We start from the raw sequence: 19,305 nt of genomic DNA, 5'->3' as shown, positions 1-19,305 counted from the left end.
CTACCATCCTTCCTAAAAACCTGTGTAAGTTTTTTTTTTTTATTATTATTCCTTTGAATAACCTACCCTATTTCTACCACTGTGGTGTTTTGCTGGTCCATGTCTGATGAGCACGTTTGCTGTTCCTGCACTCGGTTCTGCCTGTTCACAGCTGTCAGCACTGCAGTTTTTCCCAGGTTTAACTGAGCCGTGGCTGCCTGCTCCTCTCTTCTGGCTGACCCCAAAGGTTTGTGCCCACGAAGCGTGGATCTAGAGCTCACCCCAGCCCAACGAGCAGAAATGAGCCGCTCTCCTTGGCACGCCGCGGTTGTTGGAAGCTCAGCACGTGGCAACCTCCAGCTCAGGGCTTTTCTCTCCTGGCCGTGGCTGCCCAGGGGAGCGACTTGGCAGAGAGCAGCTCCAGATGCGGCTCTGGGCGCCGCTTTCCCAGGAGAGCCGGCCAGCCCCTGCGGAGGCTCCTGCCTTGCCTTGCCTTGCCGGCAGCTGTCGGAGCACGCTGTTGGGCAGGGGCTCGGCTGCTGGCAGCTCTGCCTTGGGTCCCTGCCCGACTCTGTGTGGCAGCTCGCGATGCGTTTGGCAGCGTTTGGGTTGCTCGTGGGCCGCGTGTCGTGGCCGTAGGTCCCGCACTGCGGGAACCCAACAGCAAACGCAGGCTGCAAGCAAACATCAGGACTTTTGCTTTCATTTTACTGCCCTAGTGCCACATTCCTGTGCTTTTTTTGCCAAAGGGCTGCCTCTTCTCTGCGTAAAGGCTCTCGACTCTTAGGTCTGTCAGCACACGCCTGCTCACCAGGGCACCCTCAGTGCCCGTGCCTGGCCTCAGGAGCAGGCACAGCGCTGCCTGCCTCCTGCAGCAGCCTCAGGAGGCATCCCTGGTAATTCCAGAATGCTTTGGGTTTTCCTAGGGGACTGGAGCTGAAGCAGTCGCAGAGTGTCCACAGCATTCCCCAGATACCAGCTTTTTGCATGCTCTGAGTATTTTCAAGCCGCGGTAATTGCAGGAAGATAGCCGCCGTGATCCAAGCCTGCCCCCCAAGCCTCGCTTTGTGAAGTATTGTGAAACCCCACCCCGTCCTGTGATCATCTCAACAAGGTGCTCAGGAAAAACCAGCTATCACCTTTCCGGGTAAGTTCAGCTCTCCCAGGTTTATTATGTACATCTCAACTTTGGCACAGTGTCAGAGAACCAGCAGCTATTGAAGATAAGATCATGAATAGTTAATGTTCTCAGTTACCCAAGCATATTTAAAAATTAACACTGCAGCCTGGTGCTGATGAGATTAAAAAAACTGGGTCATCAAAGAGAGGAAAAAACAGAAAACAATTGCATCTACCCTCAGGCTTCGCTAACGACTTGAGTTTTTGTGGAAGATCCTTTCCCTTCCTCGCTTTAATCCCTCGGTGGTTTGAAGCAGTGCAGGGTCCAGCTTGGAGCAGCTGAGGGTGCACCCAGCTGGGGTCCCAGCTCTGCTCCTGGCTGGGATTTCCCTTCCACCAAATGAAGTGTTTCGGGCTGGGTGTTGGGAAAAGGCTCCTCACCGAGAGGGCGGCTGGGCGTACAGCAGACTCCCTGGTGCTCAGCCTGGTGGAGTTCAAGAACTGTTTGAGCACCACTCTCAGCTATAGGTTTTTTTTTTTTTTTGTGTGGTCCTGAGTGGAGCCAGGAGCTGGATGCGATGATCCTTGAGGGTCCAACTCAGGGTGTTGCAGGATTCTGAGCCCAGCCTTTTGTGTCCTTAGGGCACGTGCTGGGTAAGAGAAGAAGCGAGTAATGGGGCGGAAGGACAGGGCTCACCCCGTGCCTCTCCTGCCTGGTTTCCCTTCCTCTGTCTGGCACCCAGCTATTTCTGCATCTGCTTGGCCGCACAGAGCGGGTCAGGACAGGAGCTGGGATGAAACACAGCACTGCAGAGAGCGGGCAGCCTCTGAGCAGGGCTGTTAATTAAGGGCCTTTTCTTCCTGCAGCTGGGAGGCAGACCCAGATCGGGATTCCTATTTGCAGGGAAATGGAGCGCTATTAAGGCCGCCGTTTATCTCATTTTCTCCCAATGAGAGGCTATCGATCCGCACTGGGAAGGGACTTACACTGATTAAACCAAGCACAGGGGGCTGAGGCGCTCTGTGCGCCCTCGGAGCCGTCACTGCTGCGAGGTCCAGACCCCTGGCTCTGCTCCTAACCCCTCACACCAGTGGGCCACGGGGGCACGAGGTAGAGGAGGGCTGAGGGAAGGGTTGAACTCCCTCCCTGGATCTGTGACGCACGCCCCTGACGGCACGGAGCGCGGCTCTTGGCAAAGGCAGCTCGTCTCCAAACGAGCTCCTCTCGCGCGTAACTTGTGCGTAACACAGGGTAACTGCTCCGCTCCTCACTTTGAAGGTTCAATTTCATGTAAGGTTTAATGTCTCTTCTGAAGGCTTAGACGTGTAATTCCTCCCAGCATTAAGAAAAATCTCCCCCGTCCTCGCTCTGATGTATCGCGGAGAGCGCTCTGCCTGCTGCCGGGTGGTGCGGGCGCATCCATCGAGCGGTGGGCTGTGATTTGTGAGTCGCCAAAGGGGATTTCAGGATGCGGGAATAAATGTGCTCTGCTTGATTAATAGCTAATGGCCTGCTGAGAGCAGCCCTGGCAGCACGCTTGGCTTAGGGAGGGACTGGCTGGACGGAGGCAGGAGCCGTTCTGCAGAGCAGGATGGATCCCTCTCTGAGAAATTTTAATTAACTTAAAACAAATGCCCAGGAAAGGGCCAGCCATTAGCTGCTTTTGCTTCCTGAGACTCATCCTCGCTAATTAAGCAGCGTGTCACTTCAAATGACCTTACAGATAACGCAGCGCCGAATTTGCATTTAAATTAAAAAACATATTTTTAAAATAAAGGCTTCACGAAGCCCTGCTTGTTTGTGTTGCCAGGCACACACGTGAGCAAATCCCAAACCTGGTTTGCACCCAGTGGCTTTGGGCTTGGCAGCGGCTCCCCGGGCTCGGGCAGGCTCTGCCCTGGGAGCAGGCACCGCGTGAGGGCACGGGGCAGCCCCCGCTCCTTGGGGCCGTAGCGGAGGAGCTTTTGGTGGAGCTTCTGATGGGAGCCAGTGTCCTCCTCGGGGCTGCTCTTCCTCAGGAAGGTGCTTCCCATGCAGGCAGTGCTCTCGAGGCTCCTGCCTCAAGGTTTTCCTACCCGTGCTGTGGTTGTCCTCCCCGTGCTCTCATTGCTACGGGGAGCCGTGGTGCTGGGCTGTGACTGTGCTGCTGCTTTGGCCCATGGGTTTCTTGGCGTGGCTGCGTGCAGCTGGAGGCTGTGAGCACCACTAGAGTATCTCTGCGTGCTGCTTTGCATGGGCAGGGCACTTTTCCAAGGCCTCCGAGTTGTATTTCTGTGCTTTTTGTATTAATGCGGCTCATAACACGCAGCCCATATTAAAAGGGGAGGGGGGTGTCTAGTTTTACTGGGCCTCTCCATTTCTCACCCTCATTTCTTAATTACAAGAATCGAGGCACAACAGAATCTTAATGAGATCTTGTCTGGCCTGAACCTCTCTGTGCTGTGTGGGTGCCGCCCGCTGATCTGCGCTCCCCGGGAGCAGCAGTGCCCCGTGGATCCTCTCTGAGCTCTGCCATGGCCCAGGGGCTGCTGCCAGCTGAGCAGGGTCCCCTCCCCACTTTGGTGTGTCCCTGCCCTGTTGGTGGTTCTCCCTCTGCTGCAGGTTTTGGGGGCTGTGGTGCTGCAGATCCTCACCATGAGCTCCTCTCACCATGAGCTCCTGGATCCTGGGCCGGTGAGCTGGCACAGCCTCGCAGAGCCTCCTGGATGCATTTCATTTCCCTCTCTTTCAGTCCATCGGCCTGCCCCACTCCTCCTGCTCTCCCTGCTGCAGCTCCCCGGTGGGTCCCCTCGGCCTCCCCAGCCCCAACGCCTCCTCCTGGGGCTGCCAGCTCTACCTGGCCACCCACTCCTGTCCTGGCTGCCCTTTGCTCTCCACTGAGGCCTGACAGCTCTGATTTCTTTCTCCTGGTTAGGGAACATGAGGTTTTTGACAGCTGCCTTTGCCATTACTCTTCCCTTAATGCTGTTGTTGTTTTGTGTTACTGTCAAATCACATCTTATTAAAGTCCTTCCCATCCTGTCAGCAGCAGATGAGGAGTGCGAATGCCCGCGTAATCTCCCGGCTCTGTCCGGGGAAATTGCTTTTTATTATTGATGGGGCAGCGCTGCCTTTGGAGGATGCGACTCGGCCACGTGCAGGAGCAGCAGCCCTGCGCCCTGCCGGTGCTGCGGCCACCCTGGCACAAGGTTTGTGTGCTCCTCAGGGTCAGCCTGGCCTTGGTTTTAGCCCACCCATTGCAGGTACGGGAAGCAGCACCCGCAGGCGTGCACCAGCTCTGGCTCAGGCTGGAGCTGCGAGAGGACCGGGCACCAGGGAGGGAGGATCTGGTGCCCGGCTTGTGTGGGCTGGGGGCTGCTACGAGCACCGGGGGTTGCACCGCGCTCCTGCCCCACGCGATCCCCTCAGGCCCCAGCGTGGTGTCTGGGGGAAGGAAATGTAGGTCAACGCAAAAACTTGCTCTGAGCATTAAACATTCATCTGTGCTTACAGCGTGCTCCAGCTCCGGGCTGCTGAGGAGGGGCGGCAGGGCCAGGATCGAGCACGTGCCAGTGGCCGTGACGGCGCCGGGTGTCCGAGGGCAGCGGGTCCCTGGGGAGCTCCTCCTGCAGGTACGGCCACGGGGAGTTCAGAGCAGGGCAGGGGGCACAGCGAGCAGGGTGGCATCATCCCTTGGCTTACCAACATGAGGACGGGGGAGGAAGGGGTCGAAGGAGGGAAGTTTGTGGCCCCAGGAGCTGGGCGCACAGCAGCAGTGGGGTGCTGGCCAGGAAGGGGGCACGCGGGGCGAGGACGTTGTTTCTCTGAGCCCCGATGTCCCGCTGCAGATCCTGATCTCTCGGCGAGCTCTGGTTACGCTTTGCTCGTTGAGAACAGTCGCACCTTTGCAAAGCGACTGACACTTCCCACGGCTTGCTAAAAATTCCTTGGCACCGGAGCAGCTCCTCTGGCTTTGTTGGGCTGGAGGGAGCCGCTTCTACCAGCAGAGCAGGGCACAAAAGGCAAGCACGGCCCGGTCCCTGCAGGGCGGGCAGCAGTGGAGCAGGACAGATCCCGCTGGGAACACAGCAGCACGGGGAGCAGTGTTGGGGGTACCCCAGCTCTGCGGGAAGCACCCCTTTGGGGAGCTGCTGCTCCCCAAAAAGGGCCAGGCTGCAGGATCTGGGATCTCCACCAGCATGGGAGTTACCGCGGTGCTGGGAAGGTCTCTCCTTGGTGCAGGCATCCCTGACCCATTTGTTTAATTCCCAAGTTCGGGGGGCTGCAGGCCGGTGGCACCATGTGGGGAGCCCCAGGCATGGGGGGGATGAGCCCTGGGGCCGCTTTGCACCGGGCCAGGGCATTTTGGTGCTGGATGGGGCAGGAATCTGCACGGTCAGCACCGGGCCAGCAAAGAGCCCCGCTGCGCTTGTTGGAAGCTGCCATAGCAAGCACTACTTTTTTTTTTTTTGCTGATAAATCTTGTTTTTTTAAATGAGCTGCACGTCAGACTGGTAAATAATGCATCTTATAAAAGAAACCAGCGCTCGCAGCATGGCTGGAACAAGCAGCCTGTGCTGCAGGTACAGCCTGTCTGGTGGAGCAGGGAGAGCAGACGGCAGCGGTACCTGGGAGCAGATTGCTTTCTGGACTGCTTTTCAATTTGCCTTTTAAAACGTTTAGTTCCCACAACGTAACTCCGTGAGCTTCTCCCATGGGCATAAATCAGGGAGAGGCTTTGATGGGAACATGAAGGTTGTGTATGTATGAGCTCGGAGCGGAAGGGAAAGCAGGAGGCTGCCGAGGTGCTATCCCTCGGAGGGAGCCGGGTCTCTGCCCCTTCTCAGGAGCATTTTCAGCCGTGTCAGAGCTGTCCTGCTACGTGCTGTGCTTTGGACCCCAGCAGGCTGCCTCCCCTTACCACCAGGACTCAAGCAGAACAGCCTGTTAATTACTATTAAAGGTCCTGGGAGCTGCAGAGTACCGAGGTAGCCTGCCTGCAGTGGAGCAGGTGGGGGTGAAGCTTCCCAAGGTCTCAGGTGTGGGTGGGTTTTGCACTAGGTGAGGTCCAAGCATTCTCTTGGGGACACCCAGTCCGGAGCAGGAGCTGGCTGTGGCCACGGGTGGGATGCTCCCCGCATCCTCGGCTGCTCAGGGCTCTGCTGGATGTGGAGGAGAGGCAGCTCTGCCCGGGCTGTGCCTGTCCTGCTGCTGCCGCCGCTGTTCAGTACAGACTCTGAGACTGATTTCCCACAAAGGTAATTTTCTGCTTCTCTGGCTCAATCCTATTCATCTTTTAGAGGGTAATTAGCATCACTTCAGTGTTCTTTTATGCCCAACTAATTGCACCTTGCTTCAGGAGTGAAAGTTAATGTTACTCCATTTAGGTTAGCGCAGCAATATATGATTAGGGATGAGGCCAGGCAGAAAAGTGCACCAGGAGTCCCGCTGCCTGCCTTGCTGCCTGGAGACTTGCCACTTGCACCAGCGGAAAGATTTCCCAGTTCACATCTGAGCTGCCTCTGGGTGTCACAGCTGCGTGCTGACCAGCCCGTGGTGCCAGAGCCCCCATAACCGAGCAGTGGGGCAGCGCGGTGCCACCCTCACCCCTGGGCTGGAGGCGCTGGGGGCAGCGGGAGAGAAGCGCAAGGAGAGCAGTGGCTCTGGGCTGTTTTACTAGGTCCTGGGAGCAGCAGAGGGAAAGCACTGTCATGCTCCTGCCACCAGTGAGTATGGGGAGACCCTCACTGCCCCCTTGCCCACTTTTGGGTACCTCTTCGGTCCTTTTCCATGCCTGATCCCAACTTGCTTGGCCGGCACCTCGCTGCAGGCTTTTCCGAGCCTCCCTTCTGGAGGTTCGCTGCCGTGACCTTGTTTCACTGCCATGGCAGAGGCATCCTCTGTGGTTTCTGCGCTGCTCTCGAGGGCTAAAATTGCAGCGTGGCCACAAACCACGCCGCAGCCTTTGGGGGAGCAGAGCCCCCAGGGCACCTCGGCAGACGCTGCCCGCTGTGGGATGTGCGCCTGGCAGCCCCTGGGCTTGGAGGCATGGCTGAGGGGCTGCTGAGCAGGCAGCAGGGACTTTGATAGCGTCAAAGACTAGAAAGTAAATACTTCTGTTATAAATCTTGTCTGCTTTAAAGTAGGTTATGTTTTCAAAGTGCTTTAGTTCTTAGGAATTTAATATTGCGATGTCAATTGGAAGACAAGTAATTGGATGGGGGGAAGGCTGGTGCTGGAACCTGAGATTAAAGGCAGGATTTGGGACGGTGTGCTGCGTGCGGGTGGCTGGTTTTGTTCGCTGCATTTCGACTCCGGAGGTTTCACAGGCGGCGTTTCCGTTTGAAGTTGGCTCTGCTGCTCCACGGTGTCCTGCAGCAGCTGGAACGGGAGAGCACTGGCAGAGGCAGAGGTAGCAAGAAGGATGCTTCTTCCCCAAAGCTGCCCTGCAGCAAAGTGCTCGCACAAACCTCTCTGAGCACCGCGGGGCTGGGCGTGCTGCCCAGGCTTGCAGGGATCCCGGCCAGCATCGTGCACGCGGCGTTGGGTCGGTGCTGGTGGCCAGACCCCGAGCCACCTGTGGGCTCCGGACCAAACTGCTTAGGGAAGGAGCAAAGGAGGGGTCACACCTCCCTCCTGCAGAGCCAGCGGGACAAAGTGAACATCTTCATATACGTAGGCTGATGGTGTGAACACTGAAATCACAATTTGTTGGAATAAAACTGCCTCTTAGTACAAGTGTAACCTCCCTGAGGCTACTTCAGGGACAGGATCGTGGTGTGAGCACACGGGGACGAGCACCCTGTAGTCTCCTAAGGCCCCGTGCCTGGTCTGCCTGATGGTTAAGAGCAAAATTTGCTTGGTTTAATGACAAGAGCTTGGTATTTGTAGCCCTAACCTTGCTGTAACAATGGCAGCCAGCAGGCAGGTGAGTTGGTCAGCCGTGCCTAATGTGGATCGAGAGCCGATCAGCTTTGCTGTTTAATTTGCTTATGACCTAGAGAATTAGCGGCGAGGATCTGTTATCCTGCCAGTGCACTAATGACTCCTGCAAGGGAAGAGCTCCCAGGGGAAGGAGTGGTATTTACTAACCTTTCCTTGGCTCGCTTTACATAATAGCACACTCCTCCAAATGTCCTCAACGTGACTGGCTATTCCTCTTTTTTTTTTTCCTTCTGTACAGTATTTTAAATTTCGTGAACGTTAGACAGTGAGGAAAGGTGCTGAGTTCCTCCTGTCACTCCCTTCGGAGGCTGTTCTTAGCCATGCCGCTGCTTCAGGAATTCAAAGTGAGGCAGTTTGCTTTTTCAAGGTCTCCAAAGATTTCCTCTATCCGTATGTCCAGATAGAAAAACAACCTGGATGGGGAATCCAGTTTGAAATTGTACCATTGCGATAGTTTGGCCAGGACTTCGTGTTCCCAGGGTTAATGCACAGCTGGGGAGCCAAAATGGCCCTGCCTGCATAAATCTGAAGGGAAATAAAACCTGATTCTGATCTACTTCTGCTCTGTGCTTTTCAGAAGCGGTGTCCCCACCGTTACAAGTTGCAGCAGGAGATGGCACAGCCCCCCTGTCGGTCCTGCAGAACTCTCTGCCATCAGGAGCCAACGAGAGGTGGGTGTCCCCGTGCTGCCCCCGTGCTGCCCCACTGCTTCTGCTCCCAGCGCTTGGCATTTCTCCCTGGGGCACCAAGCAGCGGGTGCAGGAGCGCAGCCCCTGCCCATGCATGATTTGGTGGCTCTGCACCGAGCCTCTGAGCGCAGCGCTGCAGGAACCAGGCCTGCAGGCACAGCCCTCGGCTTGGGCTTGCATCGCAAGGGCTCTTTTCCCTGGTGATCAGCCAGGTGGTGTTCCCCAGCTGAGGCCAGTCCTGTGTCTCCAGGAGTGCTGTGCAAGAAGCCAGCGAGGGCGATCGCTGCCTGTGTGCTCGGAGAGGAGAAAGAGCCTGAGCAAGGCACGCAGCCTCCACCCGGAGAGGCTGCAGCCACTCACAGGCTGAGGGTAAGGGAGCGTGAAGAAAGATAAGGAGCTAAAATGAGAATAAAACGAAGGTGGTAGACGCAGCGCAGACGTCTAATCAAAGGAAATTCATTAGTTTGTCAGGCATAGGCAATGGGAGCGGAGTCAGCAGCCCGGGAGGTTGAATGCAGTCGCTAGCAGTGGAGCAGAGCAAATGGAAATTAATTCTCCTTCTCCCTGCAGACTCAGACGGGGCCCAGCCGAGGCCCTGGGGCTGAAGGACCAGGACGGGTGCCTGGGCACGCCGCAGCTGCCCGTGCCCGGGGGAGCAGGGAGGGCCCCAGCCAGGAGCAAATCGAGGTGCTGTGGTACTGGGGGGTCGAAGCAGCCTGCACCCCCTGCCCTCCGTCCCTCCACAGCAGCCCCTCCATGCAGTGAATCCCCCCGTGGGCACGTGCTGAGCCCAGGCTGCCTCCCTGCCCGCACGTCACCGGCACAGCCCTTGGCCTCGGTGGGAATCGGTGCATGAATTACCCTGACAACACAGCAGAAGCGCTGGCAGGTGCGGCTATCATCATTGTAAGCCGCCGTTTATGTGTGTTTTTATTTCTGCAGCTTCTTGCCATTAAAAGCCCGTAATTAAGATAATTAGAACAAAGATATTTGCCTCGTAATCAGCATACATTTCAATAAAATAGTTTAATTTATAGGCAAAAGTTGTTAACCTATTATTTAAATACTGTAACGTATATTGACAGTGTGCTAGGAAACCATTATAGATCCGACTCATTTGGGGTGTTCACGATATTCATTTCTCTTGTAATCCCTTTCAGATTGATGATCGCACACCAAACCTTCGGGAGGTGACAGCAGATTGCAAGCAGCTCCTGGCTCCCCGGTAAGCCAGAGCCACGCCGTGGTTGCTGAGCCTCTCGGTGGTGGAGAATCGCCCTCGCCGGGGCGGTGGGAAGGGTGGGCACAGGGCTTGCAGCTCCGTGGTGGTATCCGCAGCCTGAGCCTGGGTGGCCTCAAATCTCTCCAAAATGCCGTAGACAGGAATTCTGGCTCTGGGAATTGATTTCTCACTTTCCCCATGCCAGAGGCTGTTCAAAATAGCTGCTGTCAGCATCTGGGAGCTGACGTGTGGATGATGCAGTGAGGAGGGGCTGGCCGCCTCTCCTGCCCTCTTCTTTGCCCCGCCGAGGAGCTGGAGCACCGCGTGCCGTTTGTCCCCGCGCGCAGCCGCCCTGCCCGGCGTGCTCCCTCCTGCCCGATGGCCAAGCACAGCACATGGCATCACCTGCCAGGATTTTCCCTGCTCCTCCTCTTCTCTGAGCTCCAGAAATGGCTTTTTACCCTGAGCGGTGTCCTTGGGAAGGGTTTTGTGGTGGTGTCACGGCCATCCCTGCCCGCACCCAGCGCCCGCTCCTGCGCTGCCAGCAGCGCACGTACCTGCCCAGAAGGGCTCTCTGCAGCTGGCAGCCCTTCATTGCCCAGGTTTAAAAATAGTTCCCGGCATTATAAACAACCTTGCACAGAACACGACTCTGAGGTTGTTTTTCATCCTCTCTGTGTTACTCCTGGGAATGACTGCTCTTACCTCCGTGCTGTGCTTGCTTTGCTGCGCAGTGAAGGAGAGGGATAGGAACAATGCGGCACATCCAGCACCCAGCTTCACATAAAGGGAAGGGTCTATTTCGTTATTTCTGCTTCTGCGAAGCTCCAAGTTCATCAGAGGCTCCAAGATGAAGCAGCAACTCAGCAGCCACCAGAGAATTGCCTGGAGCCTGTTACCTACCAGGCAGCAGCTTTCAAAACTCTGCTTACAGAGGACAGGCTTTGGCGCTCTCTCAAAAGCTCTTCCCAAATCCGAGGGCTGTCTGGCAGTCCCCACATTAATGGGCACTTGCACAACAGCAATTGTTGAGTTTTTATCCTCTGCTAGAAAAGTGTGGGTTATGCAGCAGGGAAGCGCACAAGCTAGCGGTGCCTGAACCCACGGCTCTCCTGCAGGTGCTGCGAGGCTGCCTGGGGCTGGCCGTGGGTGGGCTCGGCTCCGCTCTGCTCTGCTGCCCCATCGCTGCCCCACGGCGCCCGCGGGCTGCTTGGCTCTGCCCGGCAGCAGGTGCTGCCACCACTCGCCCTGCCCCTGCCCCGCTGCCTGCTGGCAGAGCTTTCCCCAGCGTAAGGGAAATGATGAAATCCAGAGCGGCGCGATTTTGCTGTAATAAGGTATTTTCTGTAACGCTTCCACTGCCTTCGCTTCATCGCCGCACATGAAAGCTCTCCAGCGATGGCTTTAAGCCTGGAAATAAGTTCTGTGTTTGAGGACTTGCCTGTGCGCTGCGCTCGGGTGCGTTCCTGCAGGCGCTCGCCCAGGTGCTGCAGCTCCGGCAGCGCTGCATTCACAACCCTCTTCTAAAATCCATTCCTCTTTAGGCTTTGCTTAAAGCTCTCCGCAGTAACTGGGATGTTGCAGTGTAAAGGCTTGTTATTTATTATTCTCCAGACGGTAGGAGTCTGTTAAAAGTCCAGTTGCAGATAAGATGTGGGAAGGTTGGGCTCTTTGCATCTCATCCTCCTGAGCCGGGAGTTGTGCACCCTGCGGTACCGCCGTGGGCACGGGGGGCTGGACAATTAACCGGGGAAGGCACCGTGCCCATCTCCCAGCTCCTGTTTCACTGCTCATGCCCGCGCTGCTTTCCTGCTTTATGCATCCAGTAAATCCTGTAAGATTTGCTTTCTTTTTTTTTTTCTTCTTTTCATGTCCAGGCCCTAAAAAATCACCTGCCTGGCTACTGCTTTGTAAGGGATTTTTACCTGGGTACTTCATATTTTTTCAGGGACTGCGAAGGCCTGAGGGTGACTGAGACGTTAATTGGATGCACTGAATTTTCCACTCCTATTATGAAAAGAAATCTTCCCCTGAAATAATTCATGAGTGGAGAAGATGGTGAGGAAACTGTGCTCGTACAGAGCAGCCTCTGTCTCCAGGCTCCTGTGAGCTGAAGGGGAGAGTTACAAATGAGCAACAGGCAAACAGTTTTACGGAGTTTTATTTTCCACTAGTGCTACTGTGATCTATGAGCTGTAGCAGGCAGATCTTTCCAAAGCAGCAGTAATAAATCATAAATATGTATGGTGCTTAATCATGAGGCAGCAAAATCGCAGAGGCAGGAATACTCGACCCACTTACAGTGCCCTCGGTTCACTCCCTGGAGTAGCCAGGATGGGTCTGCTGCTTATCCCAAGCATAGGGACTCGCCTGGTTTTCTGCTCCTTGTCCTGCTCACGTCCAGGTAGGACATGTCCGAGGGGTCTGTGTGGCTGGGGGGGGGAATGGCTCCTGCCTGAGGGCTGCTCAGAGTCAGCTCCGTGCACCCGTGTGCTCTCACGGCCCGAGTCCCTGCAGCTCCCTTTGATGGTGCAGCAGTTACACGGAGCAGCAGGGCTACACAATGCCTCCTCCATGTAGGAAAATCAGCCCTGAAATCTACATTGTGAGCTGAGGCTGCGTGCCTTTGTTGAAATGGTAATTGAGCAGCAGCAGCTGGGAAGTGATGAGGATGTTTCAGCTAAGAGCAGTTTTTCTGCTGGAGTATTCGACCGTCGGTTCTGGTTAGCATCCCATTAATGCACACTCAGTTCGGAAAGCCATTTAAGCTTTTACGATGTCACCAGCCTGCATATCACACCCTTTTCCTCTGCTGGTCTCTATGAACAGCGTGGGCCAGCTTGTCAGAGCGATCGGCTGGGCTGAGCAGCAAGCACCTCTTCTTTTGCCTCCTCTTACCTGAAGTCCTTCCTGGGGCTCGCAGCCGTGCCATCAGGGCAGGCTCACGCTTTCTGGCATTTCCATGCGTTTTGCTGCCCAGACCCTTCAGGATGGGCTGTTGGGTGGCAGGCAGGATGCTCTGTTCCTCTCCTCTCCTCGCTCAGGCTGTCCTCCCACCAAGCAAGCTCCCTCCCTGGGCTGCTGCTGTTTCCCACTAACCGCTGCCTCCCAGCCAGGGGCTGTGCTTAGAAAAACGCCACTGCTGGTTATTTCTGGGCAAGCCGATCCTCTGAACCTGATCCAAGGCACTAGGTAGCATTTGACGCGAACCTGCAGTTAATTACATGCTCTCGCTAAGAATAACTGAGTAGCCTGAGTTCTGATCTCTGTAATTGCATCCTAATGAATCTGTGTGTAAACTCCGGCATCTTCAGTAAATACCAAATTAAGTTCAGCGTTCAGCCCTCTGGCACGCAGGGCACCGGAGCCGTGCTGTGCCCCCTCGCAGGCCCACGAGGCTGGGGCACCTCGGTGCTGCCCTGCAAGCTGCAGCTGAGCAGGGCCGTGCCCCTACAAAGTGGGAGCAGAAGAAGCGTGCACGAGGTGCCCATAGCACCACGCAGACGGCTCGGGCTCCTTGCTGCGGTCTCTTCCCCGTGCTGAGCGTTGTGCTGGGAGCAGGGCTCGGTGCCAGGCCTCGCAGGGCAGCAGGTTGGGGCTCGGCCAGGCAGCCAGCGGGGCTCAGGCTCTGCCGCCTGCCCCAGCTGCTAAAAGTTACCGTCTGCTAGCAAAACGCCCCTGCTGCTCCGTCAGCGCGCCGGCAAACCAGAAGCTAACCCAGAGCACAGGAATGCGTGAGCCTCGTGGCTTCAGTGAGAGTTACAAGCAAGCAGAGCTGTTCGTTCGTAATTGTGATTGAACAGGAGCAGAACCCCTCCCTGGGCTCTTTGAAGGAAAGAGGAGCCTCGGCAGAAGTTGCTGATCGATGCTGGGATCCCGTAATGGCTCTTCACAGAGCACAACTTACTGTCATTGTTTTTCCTGTTTGCTACCAGAATACCACCTACAGCTCCCCTACGAAGCTGTGCATGTTAGTTAACCTCATTAAATCCTAAAGGATTAGTCAGCTGTTCATCAGCCCCAGAATTGTTAGGAAACATCTAAAGCTCAAAGTTATGTGGCTTGGAAAGTGATTTTCTAATGCACAGACTTCAAAGGAATGTTGAAATCCTGCAGCGTAAGGGAGACAGACTAACGTTAATCCACCGGAGTGCTGCTTAATGGCCTGTTTAATTTTTGTCTTGATAGGTCTTTAATAAGCAGCTGAGCACGAAGGCTGCAGTGTGATAAGGAGAGGTTTGGCTTTACCTCCAGGTGCTGCATCCCCTCGTCCTGCTCTGACCGTCACACACCGCTGTCCGGGGCCTCCTCGGAGGACGGGAGCACGAGCGACTCACCCCGGGAGCCCCAGCGAGGCCCTGCAAATTAATTAAGCTTTGCAGCCCCCCTGTGAGATGCTAAGGTAATTGCGATGCTCAAGCGCTGGGAGGCCACACACCACCAGGCCCTTCTCGTTCCCTTCTTTCTTTATGAGGCTGGTTTTGGAGGACAGACACCGAGAAATGGAGAACCGTGCACGCATCCACACAGTCCTTTACAGGGAGGTGAAGCTGAGCTGTGGAAGCTGAGAACGGATATCTGCAAAATATCCATCAAAAAGGAGAAAAAGGCCCTGCTTTCTGAGAGGGAAATTAATTTTGACATCTTAATTATAAGCTGGAGGAAAGGTTGGTGCTGGAATAGTGAGCTTTGAAGATTATTATATTGTCATTATTCATTAATGACTACTAAAGTAACTGGCTCTAAATGGTAGTGGTAAAGTGTAATGGCAGATCTATGAAGCTGCTCTTATATCCCCTTTGTTCCAAAGGAGTCCTTTACTATTAAGCTGATAACAAAAACCAGCAGCACTGATAAGGCTTTGGCCCACAGTGACATGTATCGCTGTACAAACACCACCAGGGGAAAAAAAAATCTAGAAAATTGTTCTTGTTGTGTTTCAAGCAATAATTCTAACACTGAATTAAAATAAAAGAGGACTTTGAGAACTACAGATGTCATAACGGAGAGGAAGGATTGAAGGAAAAAAATCTTAGGGCAAGGTGTGCCCCCAGTGCTCCTTGAGGAACGGTGGGATTTGTGAATGGCCTGAAAGCAGGACGGCCTCCGAAGCCTGCAAAACGGAGGGGACAAAAATCTCTCTGCGGATCTCTGCTGAGCCCTAGGTACATTTTTTTGCCAAATTCTTCATCTACAATAGCTGTATCTGGATGACCCCTCCCTCAAGGTGAAGTCTATTCTGTCAGAACATTATTTGATCTCTTCTGCTAAAATGTAAATTAACTTAAACTCGGTGTAAGGAGCTTATTTCAGTATAAGCTGTAATTACTGCTGGGGCTATAAAAAAATCTTTCTTTAAAACTTTTATCAAAGTTATTCTGTGTTGTTATTGCTTTCTGTGATGTGTCTGGATTTTCCAAACAGCAAATAATTCTGCACTTATCTTAGTTCCTTTGATAATATTTTTTATGACAGATCTTCTGCGACTCTAACTACATTATTAACATTAAAGAAAGAAGAATGGGGACAGTATTTTCTAAATATGCCTGTAAAAAATCTTGTGTGGCATTGCTGCTGCTTAAACACTAGTCGTGGAAAAACAAGAAATGCTCTTGCAGTGGGATCGCTGTGACAGGAGGGGCCTGGATGGCTGCTCCCCCCCGATTTCTGCTTCACAGCCAGCCTCGGTGCTGTGATGGCAGTAGGTTGTGTCTGAGAGACGGGAACAGGCTGCAGGACAGCCTTTAAGTACTTGTGGGACTATTGGGGCCCAGTGCGTGGAAGGCAGTGGTTTGGAGGAGTGGGAATCTGTTCCCAAGAAACCGGCTTCTCCCTCCGCGTTGGGTAGGGAAATTCCCGTACAGAACAGGGAGGTTGCAGCGCTGCTTTGCCATCAGGACCGGCTCCTCCTCGTGTCCCCAGCTGCTCGTGCAGCTGATACCCAGTTATGAAAGTGCCTGGTGGAAAGGAGTCAGGAGGGAGCTGGGGATTACATTTATCAGGCAGAGACTGGGGTAGGCTTTTGGGCCGTGTCAGCTATCCCAAATCCCTGCGAATGGGGCTACGAAACTTGACAAGGCAGCTTCAGATATTTCAGATCCCATTAAAGATGTAAAACCACTGACAGAGCTGAAACGCTTACAGATGCTAACCCGGCTTCTCGTGAAGTCATCTGACACCAGGGAGCAGGTTCAAGCAGAGGATTTTAGCAAGCGATCGTCAGAGACACGCAGAAGCGGAGTGTAACGGCTGAATTGATAAACGCGGTAAGACTCGACAAAGCCAACAGCTTCTGAAGTTTGATTTGTTTTAGGTAAGCTCTGAGGAGGCGATGTTTGCAACAGCAGGTTCTGTTCCTGTGAATGATTACGGGGTCACGGATGGAAAGCTCTCCCTGCGGTACACAAGTGGACAAACAAGCGAGCCCAGTCTGAAAGAGCAAGAGACCAACCGGGTTTCCTAACGCCTGAATTTTGTCTCGTTTGAGTCAAAAAGTACTTCCTGATCTTGCAGCAGTCCCGATTGTTCTGCAAAGCACTAAGCTCCAAACTCAGACAGAAACACTCCATTACTACTTCTAGGCTCTAAATCCAGCACACAGACTTCAAACCCGTGCTTGGCTGTGATTCCCCGTGGCTGCGTGGCTCTCGGTTCGCTGCTCAGGCCTTTATCCCCGCTTTGCATTCGTCGGCATCCCCAGCGCTTGATCACACTGCTCCAAAGACACGTAGCGTGTGTCCCAGAGCGAGCAGCAGAGGGGTTTAGACTGTGGCTTTATTCACATTGACAAGTCCTCTTAGTTCATTTCTTTGACTCTGCTATACAGAAAGCTACAGCGGCAGCCAGCCGCGCTTAGAGCAGGCACGTGTGGAGCGATCTCTGCAGTTCCTTCTCTGTTTGGTACCTCCTGACTTCAGCACGAGCTGCACAGGGAACAGCAAAGCAGATGAGCGGTGCTTGAGAGCCCATTGCTGCATGCTCTGTGCGTGTCTCCATTACAAGTGCTGATGGGGGCTGTTTCCCCTCTTGCAGCAGTGCCTTGTTTGTTGTTCTCTCCCCCCGTTTTTTATTATTTTTTTTTCCAGATGGAGGACAGCTAAACACCCTGCCACTGCACAACGCCCCTGAGCGCAGGAGCAGACTCGTCAGTTGTCCACGCTTTTCACCTGCTGGTAGAAATGCCCGTATTGAGCAAGCACACCAACTATTGGTTTTTTAAACGTTCCCCATAGCAATGATCTGTCTATACACCGCCTCCTTTCATAGAGGCTTCTTTCATTTTATAAGCATTAGTTTAAAGGAACTCATGTTCTTTCAGGAATGAAATACTGTTGGATATGTGGCTGGGAAATTGAGGCATGCTGAAGATAGGACTGGAATTAATTTACTGTAACATCTTAGCCAAAGCACAGTAAATTCCCAGACCACTGCTCCTGTTGTTTGAAAACTTAACGTGATTGTTTATGAGAGTCATTCAGTGCCTATTGTATGTAACGATCACTAATTAATATCTGCAATGCCCAAGGGTGTTTTTTATTTTCGGAAGGGGGCAGAGATAGGAGAGAAAGACAAAGTGATGTATGAACGCTGCTGTTGCTGGTATTGCCTCTTGCGTGCGTGCTGTGGCGGTGGCATGTACCAAACAGAAGGACAGAGCAGCCTCGTATCATTGACGCATTGCTTGGTGCTGATCTGCAGCCTGCTGGGGCTGATCCGTTTTCTCAGGTGAGCAGTCCAGACACTGGGGCTTAGTCAGCCCTGGTTGACACAGATCTCTATTAAGACGTGGGTTTATTCTCTGGGCTTTTTTGAATTGTGACAAAATTCACATAAGATTTGCTTGCAAAGCAGCTTTTGCTGCCATCTGAGTTAATTTATGATGCGTTTAAAACTTTACCATTAGATAACTGTATCCTAGGGTAACGCAATTTTCAAATAGACAATCCTGGATTTGTCTGCCCACAGCATAGCAAGCGGCTGGCTTTGAACCACTCTACCCAACTGTGATTTGTTTAGGCTTCTTCAGAGACACTTTGCTTACTGAATAATTTGTTACCCCATGCTTGAGATGAGTGCTTCTCTTCGAGAGGAGCACTGTGCCTGCTGCTCCTCCCTGGCAAGTATTTTTGTTTGCCGTCAGTGTGGGGCAGTCACCCATCATCGCTGGTTCTCCCAAAAGTCCTGAGAGCAGTGCACTCAGATGGTATTGGTGTGAGACGGAGCTGCTGCACGCCCAGTCCCTTGGAGGTCAGGCAGTATCACGCTTCTGCACAGGCAAAAAGCTCTGCATGGGTGCAACTTGCTTTCATTTTGTCCTTGCTGAAGGTGGAACTGTGCCTATTTTGTGTGTGTTGCATGAGCACTGGGCTGGGCGTCTTCCCTTTGAACACAGGACTGACAAATTGCATGCAGCACAGGCAGTTGCATTGCAAGCACTGGGCACTGGGAGAACGACTCTGTAGGAGTCCAAATGTAGCACCACAATTCCCTTTCTGTCCTCTCCAAGAAAGCCTCTTCACACTCTAATTAAACAGCAGTTTGACATGTTTTTGCAGTTTTGATTGCCTTTGAACTTTGGCAGTGTGATAAACAAACGTCGCTTCCCTGCCTACCAGGAAGATGCTGCTCCTTGAAGCAGTTTCTTGCCTTGGTTCTGGTACAGCAGAGCTCAGCACCGTGTTTGCACGGCATCGTTTGTGAGCTGCTGCCAACAGCAGAGAAGGATGGCAGCTGCCATGGCCTGATGTGATGAACTGGAGATGCCGGAGCGCTGTTTTTGCTTTGATGGCCCCTTTTAGCTAGTCGAGATTTCAAACGCTGGTGCTCGGTAAACACTTAATTCTTCACAGCGCAGGAGGCTGGGGCTGGCGGCGCACAGCCCGCTCCTTCTGATCGCTGCGAGGCGGTGCAGACGCCTCACACGTCTGTGAGCTGCAGTAATTAGAGGGGAGAAGGAAGGCAGGACGAACGTACTCATCGTCACGTGGCATAAATGAGAATTAAAATTGTCAGTCAGTTCTCTGAGCAGTTTGCTCACGTTTTGAAGTTTGTTAGCGACAGAAGTAGAGCTGAATTCAGACAGGCAAATGCCACGGGCACAAAGCATAAAATGAAGGGCTATAATGGAAGTGGGTTTGAGAGCACTGATCTCAGCACAGATTCTTGGAGCTGTCTTTGCTGATACCTATGAAGTAAATAAAGCCTTCGGTTTAAGCGATTCAGACTCATTAAATTACTTTGGATTTCACTGAGGTATTAGTTTCTGTCTAGGAACTCATTCCCGGAATATTTTCCATGGCAGATTCCTTCAAAGGTGGCAGACTGACACAGATCCTCAAAATGCCAGTCTGATCGCTCTGCTCTGTACCTCC

The 19,305-nt window shown here is 53.6% G+C and overlaps 1 long non-coding RNA gene across 3 annotated transcripts; it reads left to right on the top strand.

The window, feature by feature from the left end:
* The first annotated feature begins 479 nt into the window (after window positions 1-479).
* Window positions 480-18,889, top strand: LOC101795641 (uncharacterized). Of its 3 annotated transcripts, none has more exons than XR_011805117.1 (5): window positions 480-1,126; window positions 8,601-8,694; window positions 9,283-9,601; window positions 9,873-9,937; window positions 14,123-18,889. It is a non-coding gene; the product is annotated as an uncharacterized lncRNA (long non-coding RNA). The 3 variants fall into 3 exon arrangements; XR_011805116.1 differs by lacking the exon at window positions 480-1,126 and adding an exon at window positions 3,221-4,710; XR_011805118.1 differs by lacking the exons at window positions 480-1,126; window positions 9,283-9,601 and adding an exon at window positions 3,221-4,710.
* Window positions 18,890-19,305: the final 416 nt, after the last annotated feature.

Source organism: Anas platyrhynchos, chromosome 27 (assembly GCF_047663525.1).
Source record: "Anas platyrhynchos isolate ZD024472 breed Pekin duck chromosome 27, IASCAAS_PekinDuck_T2T, whole genome shotgun sequence".
Classification (NCBI taxonomy): Eukaryota; Metazoa; Chordata; class Aves; order Anseriformes; family Anatidae; genus Anas; species Anas platyrhynchos.
The sequence above is the reverse complement of the archived record's forward strand: the minus strand, read 5'-3'. Positions and strand labels throughout refer to the sequence as shown.